The sequence below is a fragment of the Vanessa atalanta genome, chromosome 17 (genome assembly GCF_905147765.1).
Source record: "Vanessa atalanta chromosome 17, ilVanAtal1.2, whole genome shotgun sequence".
Lineage (NCBI taxonomy): Eukaryota > Metazoa > Arthropoda > Insecta > Lepidoptera > Nymphalidae > Vanessa > Vanessa atalanta.
Window position 1 is genome coordinate 8,342,409 of NC_061887.1, and position 19,070 is coordinate 8,361,478.

The 19,070-nt window shown below is 32.4% G+C and overlaps 1 protein-coding gene across 4 annotated transcripts in view; it reads right to left on the reverse strand.

The window, feature by feature from the left end:
* The window catches only part of LOC125070232 (zinc finger protein 608-like), a 91,305-nt gene that overhangs the window by 37,665 nt on the left and 34,570 nt on the right, over positions 1-19,070 (reverse strand). The window lies entirely within an intron of this gene.

Sequence of the window (19,070 nt, forward strand, 5' to 3'; positions counted from 1 at the left end):
TACGTTTAATAGCGCTGTAATGTGTTTACGCTATCTTTCCACAAATAAATCTCAAAGAGTTTTAGAAAATTCTGTTAAACATTTACACAAACAGTATACTAAATGATTAATACTTTTAAAACCAAATAACAGATTCGAGTGAAATAAAAATGTACGAGCGTTTAATAAATAACAGTTATAATCGCCTATAGAAATACTTGCCCACTCACTCTGTGGCCGAAAATATAATCGCACTAAGAATATTACTTTACTTTTATTTTAAGAACGATCCACGAAAGAATAAAGCTTTTAGATTTATATATTACATCAATCATTAGGAGAGACTATAAATTTACAGGGCAATTACGTAAAAGAGACCGAGGCACTCAGACCTCAGATCATATCAGGAGATAACTATGTTACTAAATATACACTTGATTTTATCTCTAGGATTATATTAATTGTCGTTGGTAATGTTTCATTCAAGATAATTTATCGCAATTCTCTTATCGTTTTATTGATTTGAAATGGTGAAGTGTTACAAATTAATGTTATATTTTTATAAGCCGTGTGCTCGTTTTACATGACTTCCTAAACATTTTGTACTCGCTGTGTGACATTACGTTTTACGTTCTAAAATTAAATCGCAGTTACTTCATTTTTAATATTAAAATACACTGTGTCAAATCAATTAAACAGTTTATGCCTTAAATCAGTAGTCCGCTAAATATTCCCACAGCTCCAAGTCGGTAGTTAGTGTCACGAGCATGTAATCAAAGAGTGGTTAGCGTCCCGCGATCTCCTAGCAATTTCCTGGTAACATCTATAGATCCCACACATATTTAGCCCTTATGATAGCTCTAATAAAGGCTATAATTCTACTACAAACTACGTTATGCGATGAGTCCTACCATCCGGTATTGCTTTATTTAATGTTTAGTCTTTATGTCTTGAGCGTTAAGGTGCTTATTGCAAGTTTGTATAAGACAGTTGGCAAGATCAAATGGCCTTCCCAGCGGGTCTGCCTCCGCTTTTTACCCGTGTACAACCGGCACACATCCTGTTCTATTGTTATTATTTGTCTGGTCTTCTTCAATTGTTTTTTTCTTTCTTAAAATAAAGGAAATGTCTACATTATTTGATAAAAGCAATCAAATTCTGGTATTACTAAAAATACAATTTATCCATCGAATAATAGTTTTTTGGGTTGCCATACTTTAATCATACTTATGAAATAATGTTAAATGCTGATGACTTTTCTGTGTCCAAAGTACCGAATGCAATCACGATTTTTATACTGTTATCTGTTGTTAAGCTTTTTAAACAGACAATAAAATTATAATAACGACTATCAAGGCAAATGACATTCAACTGTATTGCTTTAAAATTAAAGTCTCATTTAAAATGAATACGTTTCAACTCCGAATGAAATATATTTCAACAAATCGTCGGATAAAATAATCTATGAATATTATTATCTTAAATTATATTGAACAAACTCTATCTTCAAGAAAATAATATTGGCTCTGATAAATTACGATTCAGTGTGGCGTGTTAATATTAATTTTTATGAATGAAGCTTACGATATTAGAATAATATTGTGAGATTTATCGGCGAAAGAAAATATAATTCATTCGTCTGCGTCGTTATTTAAAACCCAGGCAATAAATACGGCATCATTAGGAGGGAATACGTCGACGTGTCGTCGTTCCCTCTTTATATCGTTGGTACAATAAAATGTACACCACTAAAGCTACAACGTGACTTTATCTACACTAAAATGAATCAATCAAACATCAACAGAGTACTTTCGGTTTATCATCTCACGTTCGACACTGGGATCGCAGATTTTCCCAGAGATTATTTATTTCGATCTTCTGATGGAGATCTTTTATCGTTTTTATAAAACGACCTTCTATTTTTTTGTCTTGATTTGTATTATATTGTTGCTTTTATCTCCGGCGTAATTGGAAATCGCCGAAAGAGAAATATCAAGTTGTTTATTTAGACAACTAAAATATAAATGGATATAATAAAAATAATAATGGACTTTTAATTGGAAATCTCTAACAAAAACCGACCAATCAATGAGTTAACAGTAACGAGTTCAAGTTCACATCGAGATAAAATATATTTTATCGGTAATAAAAATATAATACATATTTGATATTAAATATTTTATTATCATTGGTCGTTTTATTAAAAAACAACTGTTTCCTCTCGTCCTTTGTTCTACCTTTATTGTAAATATATTTTCATTTTTAATGTTAAGAATTGAGATATCCGTCCGTCCCTATCCGTCTAATAATTATTGGATCAAATTTCAGAGAAAATTAATTATTCATACTGTGATCTTTGGTTCTGCGATGGCTGTTGGCTCGTAAATAATAATTTAATTAAACTTTGGATTAAAATCTGGCGAAATATATCTTGTGTGTACTTAAATATTATGTATATATACGTGTGTAACTAAATTAACCTTTTGATTTATGAACTTTAGCAATATTAAAAAAAATCTAGTTGCAAGTGACATTTTAGTTTCTGCGTTTATTTATAAGAATAGATAGCCATTAAAAACCTAACCGTTTTAATAACTTTTCTGAAGATCAAAATGCACAAAAACCTAAAGGCAGCTAAAACATATATCTTCACATATGTAATTAAAAGATGCTAAATATTATCTTATATCTGCAAAAAAAATGTACAAAGAGAAAATATGTTTAGTGAATATAATAGAGCAGACAGCTCAGTCTTTAGCGTGATAAGAAAGAGTCAACATGCCGAGGCTGAGTTAAAAAGTGAGTGTAACGTAACGGTCGCTCTAATGCTCGACATTAGTGATATAGAGATCATTAAGGAGCTCGACGCTTTCAACAATAAAATCCGCCGTAATAAAGTTCACACATGTCGCCCCACCGCAAAGGGAACAAAACACTCACCCACACAGAGAACAGTCATTTCGTTCTTACCTGCAAAAGACAAAATATACTGTTATAAAACCATACCTTATTTTTCTAAAATTAAAGCGTTGAAATATAAAATATACAGGAAAAAACAAAGAGATCGAAAACGGATCGGATTAAAAGTAACATTCTATCTATATTTTACAAGTCATGTCAGAAGTGGAATCAAATAACCGATGCTTACACGTGCACGCGATTCACTCGGATTTATTTGTACATAGTGAATTCAACTGAAAACTGACATAGCTAAAATCGATTTCGCTGTATTTGAAGTGAACCTGGCTCTGTATTCGTGTTTTCGACCGTGAACAATCTAAAACGCAGAGCTCGCTATACAGACAGAGGATCCCATTTGTTCGACGAAGCCGTAGTCGGAATGTAAAACTTTCGAGACACGACTTTTTGATTAGCTATCAATTTTGTTCAAAGTCCAAACTTTAGTAATACTGGTATGCAAATTTGATTCCGCACAACGTAAAAAGAAAACCACACATAAAACAAAAGAATAAATCCCAGCGTGACGTCCGCATTCTCATAATTAACCTATTCATATTATTGAGGGTTTTTTTAATACGACAGAAAGGGAATAAAAATAAATAACAGAATGCGAAATCCCGTCACGAAATGTTCATGGATAATACGGGCTCAAAGCACTGAAAATAAAACGCGCTCGCCGACAAATGGACCGTCGTTTGTGCACTCCTTTTGTCACCCGATTCCCCCAACCACTCGCAAATGTCTTTATGAGTGCCAATAATTCACGCGATGGTACAATTCAAAAGAACTAAAAAAACTTGGGAACACTTAGCCGCGATGTTTAGTTGTTCTTCAAACTTGTCGAACTAGCCTCTGTGTTTTTAATAGTTTGTGTATAATTAAAATCAAAGTATTTATTCACTTAAAGAATGATATTTTCATCTTTTAATTAACTTTTGAAGGTCTAGTATTATTAGAATTGAAGAATTAGTGTTACTGCGTGAAGATAAATGGTTTTCGTATTGTTATCGTGTTAGAACATGTCCCATATATTATAAGCAAGTAAAATATTGTGATATTCTTGTTCCTCTAACTATATAAAAAATAAAAAATAAAAATAGTTATTTTAGTATAACAAAGATTTTTCACGGAACACTGCATTCGAAACTATTACCGGAGTAACGAGCAATGGGAGCGTTGACTGATTCACTGTTTTATTTTCGTGTTTTAAACAATTTCACTGGCCAACTTTTTCGTAAAACAATTTAATTTCTCAAATGAATTATGATACTGACATATTCTTTTTAAAACTTATCTTACATTTTTTCATATAAAATGTTTTTATTATTTGTTTGACGTTTAGACATAAATTTATTATAATTTTAATTGAAGAGGATACGAACCAAGCTAATAACAATATATAATCTTATGGGATCAACGCCATGCAGCAAATGTACCGTATTTGCAAATAATAATACTCTACTGTATTTGTATTATTTATAATTACATACTTGAAATATTTGCTCATAAATTTTCCGTCCCAAATTAAATGACGATGACAGACATGTTTGCTTAGTGCAAGCGGGCAAATTAAAGCAATCAATCTGAAAGTGTGTGATTCGGTGGTGTCGAAACTGTGGGACTAGGGTAGCATCAATAGAGAGGCAATCGAGAGAGACGGGCAGTCGGGCAGCGGTTGGCGAGCCAATTACTGCGGCGCGTCAACAATGATTTACGATATAATGGCCTACGCTCGCCTACATTGTTTAAATGCTTGCGACGGATGAAATCTGTTCATAATAAAATATCAAAAAAGTAAATCACGTCTCTAAATGACTCGGTAGTTTTTTGTGATTTGTCAATAACATATAACAAAGTACTTAAATGCCTTTGTAACCTAACTATAAGAACTACTTTGTAATTTTATATTTTTAATAGAACAAAATATATAATTTTTAAACAAATTTTACTATTTTATTAATGACATAAATATATTCTCAATATAAATTGTTTTACTATTCGCTGATCTGTCACGTTTCTCAATGCTCAACGGAGCGAGGGCGATGTTCAATAGCGTGATTCCCCCATGTTTCTCGTGGCGTCATCAATCGTATTATTTGCATAATAATATCCATTATAATTACTAGGTCGTAATATTATTTCTTGAACTACAATATGTAATTTATATTTGCACAACAATTTGGAATATTAATATTGGAACATATTTATCAAACTACTACAATGTTTTATAAATTATTCAAAATAAATTATCATCCATAAGCTAAATTCTGCTTATTTGTGGGCACTCTGATGTCATTAGAAACAATCGTCTCAAACTTCAATAGAACGTTCATTGATATACTTAAATATGTAATTATTTAAATATGTATTATATATATTTAAATATGTAATTGGTCGAAATTTCGTATAGAAGAATCAGTCTCAATCGCTTTTATTTATGCTGTACAACCGCATCATAACGCATGCCTATAATAAATGTCATTAATATTATTAAGAACAGTTGTCGTCTTGTCTCTTATTTACAGATATTTATCGTGACAAGAAAAATAATTTAACACCATTTTTCAATGGCAATGTGTGGAATAATTGTCATTTGTCACGTACGCCGTAAACGTACAAGTATTTTATATGACATTAATGCATTTACAGTGAGGGTTACCAAGTGTCCGGCATTTAATCGGACAGGTCGCCTTTGTAACGTCTTATCCGAAGGACGGATTCAAAATTACCGGACTGTGGTGTGTCTAGAAAAATATTTATTATTATAATTATTAATAATCAGATTATTAATCTATAGTTAATTATATAACTTGGTAATGTCTCGATTCTTTTCTACCGCTTCACTCGGGGTTTTTGTAAGCACGTATCTTAATCCCTTTATAAAAATTACCTTGTTTTTTAAATAACACCTACAAAGTCAAGCATATTACTCATAACATTTCTAAGTAACTATTAGTATTACTATAACATGACCAAAAATATGATTACGACGAAAAGAGTCGAAGAAACTGGTCACAAAATTTTGACTTTTTATATCAAGTTTTAGAAAAACACATAACTTCTTTGTATAAAGGAAATAAGAGTTGGATATGGCATCAAAAATACTTTTATTAGTTACTTCACGAAACAAATATGAGATGTCAAAATATTGCATACCAAGTTCTTCAATTGTAAACAAAGAGGTCATACAAGGTGATTACTTAACATCAAGTGAGACAAAGCGCTTGTCATTCTTTTAAAAATAAAAAAATAAAACTAAAAAAATTACACCTAATTACAATTTTTAATAAGTATTAAATATTTTCATTGTTGTTTTTTTTTACGAAAAGTCAAGTTAAAGACTCTATAATTGAATTCCTTTACATGATTATTTGTATCACATGAAATAAAAAGTATTAGCAATAATTAGCATCTCTTAAACGGTATCCGATAACATCTATATAATTAAAAAAAAAAATGGTTTTAAAAAGAAATAATTATCCTCGGGGCTCTATAAAATAATCTATTAAAAAATCTGATAAGACGTAATGAGATACCGAAGTGTAATTACAGATATACAAGTTGATCGTTCGCTTTGCAACTTAAATTAAAATTTACTTATTTTTTTTGTTTTAAATGCCGTTTGGACCAACGATGTAGATATGACTATATTTATTGTAGGTAGTATATTATATGTTAAAACCCACCAGGGGTTTTAACATATAATATATACGTGAAGCTCAAATTAGACATGAATAGATTCATGTGTGCGTTTATTGCTTCTCGTGTTTAGAACATTGTACCCAACAATTCGCACTTGAGTACCGTTGTAAAATGAGGTACAAAACATCTCCTAGACAGGTGGAAATGAAGTTGTAATGATCGATACTTACTTATACTTACAGTGTACAATGAATAATGCTATTATAAAGAGGTAAATTTGTTTGTTTGTTTGTAGGAGAAAAAAAAAATTAACTGATTGAAAGCTACATTACCTTACTTTTACGTTGCCAAACGTGCTTTCATGTATATAATCATATTTATATATGTAATAATATCATTTTCTTTATTAACGAATTGCACCCGTGTGAACCCGGGCCGAAACGCTAGTTTTTTAAATAAAGATACATGGAAAAAAAAATAAATACTTTAACACAAGATGGTCATGTAAAGTTACCAAAAGCGCTATTATTTATATTAAAAAAACGGAACGGCCATATTACATTTTTAAAATATATTTACAGTCATGTTTATTCCGACTTGATTCTTGTTATGCCAGGTGTCAATGAGCGTCCATTTTTTTACCCCTAATAGGTATCACCGCTTTTTTGCTCACGAGATAAACAATTTACTTTTTGTTCCCGAGTATTACAAATATCGTCTTTAATTAACCGTGTCGATATATTTTTTTCCCACTAATTATGCTTTACAAGAAATATGCGCGTTTATTTCTCAGCAGTCTTTGTACGGTGACGCTTTGTTGTTTTATCAATACGAATACGTTTTTAATATTTAATTGATAAGGTTTTCTTTTTTACTGTTTCGCTGGAAAGGTCAATTACATAAATAAAAAGTTTAACTCTGTAATTTAAGCCATAAACAATTAACCTATATTTTATATTTAATTATATTATAAATAGTTCGTATAACATGTATGATTTAAATCTTTATTTAGATTTGAAAATACATTTTAAATAAGCAAAAAGATTTTAATGCTTTAGCTACAATAATTAACGTCTAAACTCATGCCTTTTCAAAAATAATATTATTTAAAAAAAGAAAATAAGGCACGAATTCATAAAAAAATCTAAGCCGAATATAAATAACTAATCTTTTTATAACAACTTAAAAGAGAACCTCGAATACATTACGAAGAAATATTTATAACAAAGGCTGTTGAGTGAAACCTTAAGTAAGCCATTATTATAATAAGTACTCGAGCTATGTAGTCATGTTAACAAGACAAACAAGATCAACACACTTGACCGCGTTTCTCGCCACTGAGCCTTACCGTACCTACACACGAACTACGTATAATGATCTTTAATACGATAGCAGTAGAGTCCTCTTTGATTAAGTAGTTTGATAATTTAAAATTAACAATAATTACCATTCGCATTAAAGAAATTTCCGAACCAGTAGTAGATTTTTGTTTGTATTGATTATTTATCGTTACGTGTTATTCTCGTATAATTATACTTAGAAAGTGATCACAAGAGCCTACTTGATTTAATCTATATTTTAATATGATGATGATTGATTTTGTTAAATAATTTCTATTAATTGAGCCGTGTTAAAAAATGAATTACCCGTAATGGTTGGTGGTTTTAATGTATGGAAATTGTACCTAGCTTAAATGATATATTGGTGGTAGGGCTTTGTGCAAGCCATCAGCTTTTCTACCGCCAAACTGCAATGCTGAGTATTTTTGTTTTCGGTATCGAATGGTGGTGAGCCAGTGTAACTACAGGCGCAACGACATAAAATAACATTCTTTATGTCTATTGGAATAATTAAAAAGGTTTCAAGCTAAAATCAATACAAATAGATATGTATATTATAACAGTATCAATAACTTAAAAGTTTTTCTTCGTGCAATCTGTCCGTTATTAAATTAAATGTTTTTATGATTCCGCTAAGGTAGCCATCTTTGTTTTAAATAATCAAAACTGACAGAGTTTTAAATTATCGATAAAATTAAATATCATTAAAATGTTTACGTTTAAGATTTACGATATCGCACCGTCCATTAAATATTTTTATCTTTATAGCTCTTAGAGGTTATTTCAAAGAGTTTTCAATCATAAATAAATGAACTTTTTTTTTAATTGTATATTTATATGCAACGTTTTATTTTCCCCTTAGCGATTCTCTGTTCAAACATATGTCCAGATGTCTGATCCTTTTAAAGGCATGCTTATAACACGCGATATACCGTGCATGAGTGCACTTGCCTCATCTTGATGATACTTTATTACCTATACATATCTTTAAGCCAATCAGTTAAATTATTCACTTCATGTATGACGCGCTACTTTAATAATAAATTGTAATAAATGTCACATGTTTATTACAGAATTTTCCGTCGTATCTGACTCGTGTTATGAAATTGTAAACTTTTCTTTTAATTAAATACCTACCAATATTATTATATTATGTATATTAACGCTGCTAAACTGAACTGTTTAATTAGTTAAATAAAAGTTCTGTCGAATTAAAAGTGATTATTGTAATCAAAAGATATGAAAAAAAGTTACAAATAATAAACATCAACCAACAGGTTTAAAAAAGTACGGTGTAAAACAATCCTTTATATCGAATTAACAAGAAAATTCTTGTGTAAATATACTTCATTGTTTTATTTTGTCATAATAGCCTCGAGACCTCGAGTAATTTATCAATCTTGTTCCGTTCTGCCGATAAAAAACACAAAACCAATCGAGACCGAGATCTCGCTCCCAATGCCAACTTGTACTGAACGAGTTGTGAAGCATGCACTCGGTATTTTCATTAAAGAAGCCGTCTCATTATAGACGAGCTCCGAGTTCATGGGGCCCTGGTGGCAATTATCGCGGTACGAAACTTTATTCAATTCGTTGTCGCCCGCTGGCTGCGCCCCGAGGAAATTATTCCCGCCGCGAATTCCGCTTCATTTGCGACCGGCCCCGCTTCTCGCTTTCCTGCTGCCCTGATACTTTAACAATAGTTTCTACAGCGTTACACAACAAGGAATGAAGAAGTCATTGTGTCGATTTTTTCTCGAAATAATTATACTCAATAAAGAAATAAAATCGTTATCGGATATAATAAATAAACCCTATGAATACTATAAATTTAATAAAAACCGTATATTTAAATAAAGTTACTTCTATAATTCCTTCTGAACAAAAATTTATAAAGTACAACAATAAAATATAAGTTGCATAGTCGAGTGTTAACCGTATGGAAACTACAAAGTAAAATAGGACACAGAGAAGAATTTGAAATAATATGTTGCATTCCGACACGAGTCATACAAAATGAAAGAGTTTGGGAAAAATAAACTTGCATTTTACGTTGGAAAATGCAACGAGCAGTGTTCTTTTGTTACTCAACGCTCTGAGCTTCTCTTTGTTATTTTATATTTTAACTGCGTGTGTGCTTGGATTCATCTGTTTCATTCTTTCAAAATCAACACATTCTTTTATTTTACTCCTTTGTTTTAAACTTGACTTATTTCAAGAAAATTCAATTAATAAAATGTATCTAATATTTTTAAAAAGGTTCCATTAACACAGTGAGTAATAAAATTTAAAATGTAATTTTAATTAAAATATATAAACGGATTTAATTAGTTACCTTTGAAGACCGGGTTTCATGTCTAAACAGATGTACATACGTTTCCTTGCCTAATTCAACTAACCGAGAGTTCAAATAACTTATTAGGTAATATAAAAATTAAGAAATATAAAAATATTCATATAATAACATTTATAAAAATGATTTTTAATTCTTGGGTTGCAATATGAATTCACAATTAAGACGGTTTGCTAAGACATACCCGCCGAGGTGTTTTATTTTAAGCATTTATCAGATAACCCGTCACATTTAGCACTGCATACTGATAAAAATAAACTACAGTTTATTTCCACACACGAAATGAAGACACGATGTGAAGCGACGAGGACATTTAGAATTGAATATAAACTATTTGTTGTAACATTATTTTGTCACTTCAACAATACAATCCGTATCGTTCGAAAATTTTGTTGTAAATGATACAATACGAAATACAATTATTCACCTACCTTAATTAGTTTAACGTGTTTCAAATGTAAAGTATAACGTTTATAGGTTTAACGGAGAATTTATTTACGTTTTTTTTTTTACATAATGCGCCACACAGTCCATGCGAGTTGTGTCCGCTGCATGAAAATTCAATTAACAGCTGCGGTAATAAAACCTCCAGCTTATCATTAAAGCAGTAATTTAAAAAAAGAAAGGATTGAGATAAAATAAGAACTTATTATCTTATTAAAAAAAAGAAACGAATGAGTCAGCTGTCTCAGAAACAGATTAAATAATAATTAGTAGGTGCTTACGAGCATTGGCAACGTGTCAGATGAATGAGTGCTTGGATTTAGCCACACATTACACTACGCAATTCATCACGAGATATCCGAATTGGTTTCGAGGTTCGGTACTGTAATAAATATTCCGCTTTTGACGTAGCGATGTGAAATATTTAATGGAGTCGTTTTGAAGTTATATTTAGTAGTTTTAAAACTTTGTTTCTGTTCTGTGATAAATTTTAATAGCTATCATTTAATATTAATTCGTTTATTATTTTTCATTGTTATTATATTTAATATGTCATACTTGTTGTGGTTTTCTTTTTTTTTTTTAAAGATTAGTAGCAATATCCCAAAGTAATTAATATAACATTTTCATTTACTACTGCTTTTAAGCTTGTCACTTATGTTAAGAGTGGAGAGGACAATAGCCCAAGGGGTCAGGATCGATTGTGCGACTTTCTACATCGCTTGACGACCCGTAAACCATTGCGCTATTGACGCTTGTAAGTATTAAGAATGTTTTTGAATCCGTATTATAAGAATGTATTTACCAATTCGCAAATAAATAGATAAAAAATAATTCAAAATGAGCATTTTATATTTAGTTCTTTTAATCTAATTATTTGTATTTAGTAAGTGTTAAATAAATAAATGCTACTGTTTAAACAAAAATATGTTGATTTCTGTGCGTATTCCAATTAATTATAACTTACCAGTAATACATTAAGTACATGTATTATTTAGTTTCGTGCAAAGTCAAATTATAGTAAGTCACGCGACATATTGAAATTTTCGTCATAAAATATTTTCTATATAAGCAATGTAACTGACGGGCGCTGCCGGTGAAGCATAAAACATCGTATCGAAAATGAAAAATGTAACATGAATCAAACTTTCAAAGATATTTTTATTGCCAATAACCTAGTTCCTATGAATATCGTCGTTCAAGTGATATTCGTATTATTTCAGCTATTTTCTTAATATAAAGTACACGTACCTACACATTTATATTCTGATTTAATTTCCTACCGTTTTATTTCTAGAGTATTTTTGTTCATTGACATACCAACGATATATTGTATAAATATCACAAAATTAATATTATATTACAATTAGTAATTATAGTTACAGGGTTGCGGATGCATCCGTTAATTTTAAATACAAGACCAATATTTTCGTCTACATCTAGTAAAAATAAAAATGTAATTATTTTTAATAGGTATTCAAGGTTCGAATAATTGAGTTATCAAATTAGTACAACATATATTATATGTATTTAGTGTAGTTTAAATAAAGTGGTCCTCAGGCCAGTCGTTTAGTTCGAACTATCGCGTCGGAAATAGACGTCGACTGTTGCGTGGGCGAAGCATCAAAATATTACGGTAAACAAACTGAATTAGCGGCAGATTAACGGGTTTTCAGTGGAATAACATTTCTGATATATGTTGGCTTCAGTTTGTTTATTGCAAACAAAGTTAGAACAGGAATTGCAATTATTTTGTTTTCAGATAACGATAATAAAATGGAATTAAGTGTTTTGAAATTATTTATTATAATTTGAATGTAACAATGTCAATAAACCTCCGAACAATCAATAAAAAGAATATGAGCTTATTTTTATAAATATAAATATTCAATAATAATAATAAACACAGAATCAGTTGCATCCTGTTACGTATCTCAATTACAGATTACACAAGTTTGTAGGTATAAAAGCAGACGCCGAAACGCAATGAATATATTTGTTCCTAAAGCCCTTGTCATCCGAAGCGGTGAAACCATTACCCGTTAAAAGATAAATTCAAACGAACAGCTTTAAATCCATTGTCATGTATCTCAAAAATACGTCGCCATACCCAAACATTTACCCACGTTCGCTCACACAATAAAATATCAAATAAATTCGAAGGTACTCCGCTGAACGAATACTAGGGTTGTTATAACATCGCATATGTAGATAAAATAAACTCGTAAGAGTTTTTATAACGATATTATTACGTGTTTGGAATGCAATTATTGAAATCAAAATGAAATTTGCATTACAAAAGCAAGTAGGCGAAGTTCATGAATAATTTATTTGATGATACGGTTTTTAATGTTTGCCGTCGAATATTACAAAATCTGTTTACTGATAATATAATAAGTTGATGTAGTCATTAAATACTTATTTATAAAATTGTTAAATTCTCGTTTAAAATAGTATTTTCGTAATTATAAATAATACTTTTTCGTTTCAACTATTAATAAATAAACTCGTCCAACTTGTATCAATTGAGAAAATTGATATTTATTTATGGCGTACCTAAGTTGTTCTAACCTAATTTTAGTTCATATTTTATGCTTTGTCATAATAGCAGTTGGAGAGAGAGCGTTTTGCGTCGCGTCGCGCCGAGCAACGAACCGAGAATCTGTGCTCCGTAGTACCAGGGGAACAGAGTAGAGCCGAAAGTGCCCGTAATATGAACAGCATACATACGTTGCGGCATACAGACGCTTGCCGCTCAGAATCGATACGGGGGGCCGCCACCCTGAGGATGAGGGGATGAATTTAAATTATTCACAGCGGGTATAACTGCGTGCTGCCGTCTTTAACAAACAAATTACGTATGCGCGCCTAATAACGCGATACACCCGGCTCTTAGACCCGAGATGCCAAGCTTTCAATTATAACTTCAGATAAATGACGTGGGTCCGGCTCGCAATGCTCGCTACTGATATCTACTTGTCGTGTCCTCGTTCTGTTAATTACATCAAGAATGCCATAATTAGATTACATTGAATAATCCCCAGTTTAGTTATAAAATATAGCTAAAACACTTTTATTCGATAAATACTTTTGGAAAATAAACTGAATATTATATATTAATTAAACATATAAATGGATTAATTATATTATTCTTTAAAATAGAAAAAGAATTGTTATGTTTAATTAAAACTAACGTGTAATCAAATATGGGATTATAGCTGATGCGGTCACCCAATTTATACGTTAAATATACATTCGTGTTTATGTTCAAAGAGCCAAAATGTATTTGTGTGTGTGTGTGTGTGTGTGTGTGTGTTAAAACAATAATAACATTTATAAAGCAGTGATTTGAATTGGTTTGTAGCGAGAAATCGATCAAGATGCGACTGAAATTGTTCCTTTCCCTTTTATCTTCCTTAAACGCCGACACAAAGTAAAAAAGTAGGGAGAATATAGCGTCAAAGAGATTGAATATCGATTGTAGAGTCGACAGCAATCGAAGCACATCGAGGGGGAGCCGGGCACCGGGAGCGCAGAGTCGTATAGGAGCGAGGGGCTCTTCCGACCGGCCGTGACAATTTATGTTATTGCCACGGACCTGGACGTCGCCGATACGGGACCCTCACATGTAATTGTTAGTTGGACCGCAGGATATTGGGGAATTAAACGAGAGCGGTGATTGATTAAGCGGCGATAACGATTATGGTCGTGGATATTGCTGGCGATGAAAAATTGCATTGGGTGATGGCACTTCCAGTACGTAATTAAAGTCAGTAAAGCCAATTTATAAACAAACTCATCGGTGTTAACGGGAGTGAATTAAAAGAGCGGTTACCCACTGGCTTTTATAGAAAAAAACAACAACGCGCACATGCGATGCGATGCTGGTACGTTAACAGATTAAGCCGAAAGATCAACAAATAAATTTTAATCCGACCGAACAGCATTCTCGCATTTCCGGCGGCAAAAACTCGCCTGACTCGACACATGGGCGAGAAAAAACTAAAGTTATTATCTTAAGTCGAACCCAACAGAACCCATTAGTAAACAACACGGGCACAAAAGAGGGCAAAATAGCGGCTTATACGAAAAAAAGCTAACAAAAAATCGGCTTTTGATCCCTGGCTCCCCTGCGCTGCATCTGTGAAGGTTTTATTAGTCTGCAGACTAGTCGTCCAAACGATTTGTTGATGTTGTCCTTGTACTTACAACGCAACATGTACCATTTATTTAACTAATTCATTACACAAATACATTATTATTTAAATGCTCACCAACTCAAATAACATCGTTTGTTAATTATTTATAGCGTTACATTAATTTATAGCGTTACCACATGTAACTTTATAATGTAAAATATTAATTAAATAACGTACTAGGGTACGTTATAAATGTTCTTCAACTGCAAAGCGATTACAGCTATTATACAGCTTAGAAGTTTCGCAAATTAAACTGTTCGTTCGAAGTCGAAGCTAGAGCAGAAGTTCTGAAAGCGTTAACTAGTAATAACATTGGTGTTTATATATTTGCTGAGCGTTTACCGCGACAAATCTGCTCTCGGCAAAACTTTCCACTCGAACAAAGAGACGGCCAGGTATACGCCAGCTGGGGATTACTGCATCCTCCAAGCAAACCGCAAACTCGTCGACCAACTCTGTCGACCATTTATAAGCCGTATCAACTTACATCCCGATATAGTTTGACGATCCAACACCGTGCAACTTAAATGGTTTTATGACAACTGAGAATTTGTTATTTTTTATCACAAATGTAGCGAATTACTAAGAAGAGATTATAAAAAGCTTAAATTCCGAATACATAAACGAGTTACTGGCTCAAGACTATAATAACCGTTGATAATAATAATTAAATTATTAGGAAAGTAAAATTTTAAATGTTACAAGTCTTGAAAGGAACACTAACACCTATGCACTTGCATAATCACGAACAGTTAAACAGGTAACTGTACAATAGCATCGATGTTACGACGCGAAAGGAGTTACTTGGCTACAGTCGACGCAATTAATTTCAAATCAATTTGCAGTGTGGTAGTGAATTTATTATCATTTCAATTGTTCATGACATAATAAACGAGTAGCTAACAAACCGCAGAGGTATAATGCGAAACGGAAATAATAATGGCGTTTGTTAGAGCACCGGCTGTCGACGCCGCGGGCTTTGCCCTGCCTCACATCCTAATTATGCCAATAATAATTACCCGCACAGTAGTCGAGTCGACAGCTGGCTTCTTCCGCTATCTCCTTAAGCTTTATGAACTCCTCGTAGAAATGACCGCTTAAACATAGGTACTGTATTTATACTTATATTTATACTTTTACTACATATGAGGTAAAACAGAACCTCTTTAATTTACTACTACCAAAGAACATTTACATCGTTTTTTAATAGAACATCGGCACTCGTTTAAGACAAATATAATTATTGCGAATGACTGTAATGACTGTAACGATTCGCTCCGCAGCTCTATCTACGGGGCTTGTCCCGAGAGGCGATTTATTTTATCGCATCAATCAATTACACAGAGAATTCGATATTAAAATTTTAATTCGCATCAGAGATCGCAGGCTTTTGGCCGGCGCAATAACGTTTTTGTGAAATGAATGATGATACGCCCGAGGCAGGTAACGCGATACGTCGGTTGTGGGATATAAATAAAGTCGTTGAAGCGAAAAATTCATCAGAATTTATCACTCATGCTGGCGTTGTGTTGGCTTGCACAAATAACATGTCGCCTATTACACGCCAACTAAAATAATATGTGTAATACGCTAAAGTACATAATGCTGTTTGAATCACTGATCGTTCCCGATTAATTAAACAAAATGCACTGTGATGCGATGTGTATCTAAGCGTGAAATTTATTTGCCGAAATAAAATAGAATGTGTAATTAATAAATTTTCTAATATAAAAGGTAACGATGTCAATAAAACTGTTTTTTTGTATCTCATGAGTTGCCGGTTATTAGAGGACGAGCTTCCAACGTAATAATATAATGCACACCAACTCGGTAACCAGTTAGAAGTCGTTTCAGATAGCACACTGATCAAGCGATGATTAGCATGTAAATGTATTCAGAGCGATCCGTATAATCGAGCGAGGTAGTGATATTAACCTCATTTGAAATTAACTCAGAGATGATAGACATCGTGTTTTTCTAATCGTATTTATGAAAATTTAAATTATTTTTGATGTTATAAAAAGACGACGCCGCACCGGTATGAATTATACATAATCTAAAAATAAACTCGTCACGAATATGTTGGCGATAAAAAGAAGTCATGTCGATCGCTTTGATAAAGGTGGACTGGAGTGATATTTATAATACATATATTATCTATTCGCATACCAAACCATTTATTGTATTGTATACGATCAATTCGTGTCGAATGCAGCGTTTTAATTTTAATAACTTTGATATAAAACTGTTTTATTACATGTTAAAATTCTAGATTTATAAGGTAGAATATCACTTAAATATCAATCTATATTTAAAAGAATTATAAATGTGATTCGGCTCACTGTGTAGGTACGATAAATTATTTATACGTTTTACTTTTGTGGTATTTATTACTAGAGTAAAGTACATTTTATTATGAAATAAATACTTTTTTGTGTAAAAATAATTTGAAATTATTTTCGTAGACAAACAAAAGTACAATTTATTCAGTGATATGAATATGTTTTAATATGAAATTTTATAACGAAGATTCCTCACAAACAAGTTGAGCCAACTTCGTAACAGTTGACACAAGTGATTACAAAAAGGCATTGACACAGATAGATAGGAAAGGAAACAAGTGAAGCACAATGTCAGAGTCAATGGCCGGGTTAGAGAGAAGAATTTTAAATTGATACCGTCTTTAATTATCGCACTTTGCTCATAAAGTTTTCCGGTTAGAGGGCGAACGTTAAATTGATTCCGCGAGCACTTTGGAAAATTTTTAGAACCCTTGACAGTGATTAATGAAAGGAATTCGGGGGACTGCGACGTGTTCACTCATCGCGTTCCCCTCGAGGAACCAAAGGGAGACATTCCCTTCTCTGCGTCTATATCTAGAGGCACAGTGAAGCAATTTACTTTGTCATAAAATATAGCGGTTACAATAATATCTCATTGCTCAAGCAGCTGCTGAGCTGTCGCTGGCGTAATTTGATGCGGTTAAGCGTGATGAGTTCGTAAGTGTTGCGATTCAAACGAAGCTGGTGCAACAACGCCATGTCACGTTTTTGATTAATGATGTATGCATTACAAGGTGATTCTGTAAGCAGGTGCATGGTTTCAGCATAATAATAATATTACCTACCGCATATTCTGTAATGACATAATGACATTCTCATACTCGTACAGTAAAAAGGAATACGAAACTGTTTAAAAATTCCACATTCCTTTATATTTCACGTTTCTTGGAGTTAAAGAAGCCTTTGATGCCTTAATAAATATAGTCTTTATAATGGTTTAAAAACACTACAGTAAAGATAAAGGTAACCTTTGGACTACTTGATATCAACATCAATTACGAAACATCAAGTAAGCAGCGCAAATTAGAGCGTTACTAGTATAGCAATATAAATTAGGAGATAAGTAGCACTGGCCACAATCGCATTAATTTGTAAAGAGGGAGAGGTACGGTGGAGGGAGGCAGGAGTGATTTAATGAACCGCTGCGGCGGGCGACAGCGTGGATTACACCCCGCCGTTTGCACTCAATCAACCTCGCAAACACCCCTAAGCCCGCCAATTAAATACACTCCGAAACAATCAGATACATGCCCGATAAGAGCAATCGGACAATTAGCGATTATTGTAATTGATAATCGACTCATTGATACAACTGAGTCACGATTGACGACCGGGCGCGTCGCGCGCTCTATGTAGATCAAGGATTTTTGATACATCACTATTTCAAACGGCGACCGCATCGTATCAAATAGATATATTATTTTTGACTTTATCGCCTTCGATAAGAGCATAGCGGATCGATAGCCAAGACTTGTTTTTATATACCTGCGGTTTGCCTTCTGAATATAGTATTCCTTATTTCATTCGATCTTTTAAGGCTCAAACAGTACGATAAAGCTTTAGAGAGATATATTTGTATATAAAACTATGACTTAAGATATTTCAATAAGGGCAAGTTATTACAAAATTGCTCTGTTTTGTTATGAACCTTATTATTAATTGAACGCCCATTTTAGACACGAGATCTTAATCATATATACAAATAAATTAAATATTTTTGTTGATTATATAAAAGCAAAAAAGGGTATTAAAATATTGTTAATGTTTTCCGCCGATGCATAAATGTTGTACCTACGCCCTGAAAGCTTAG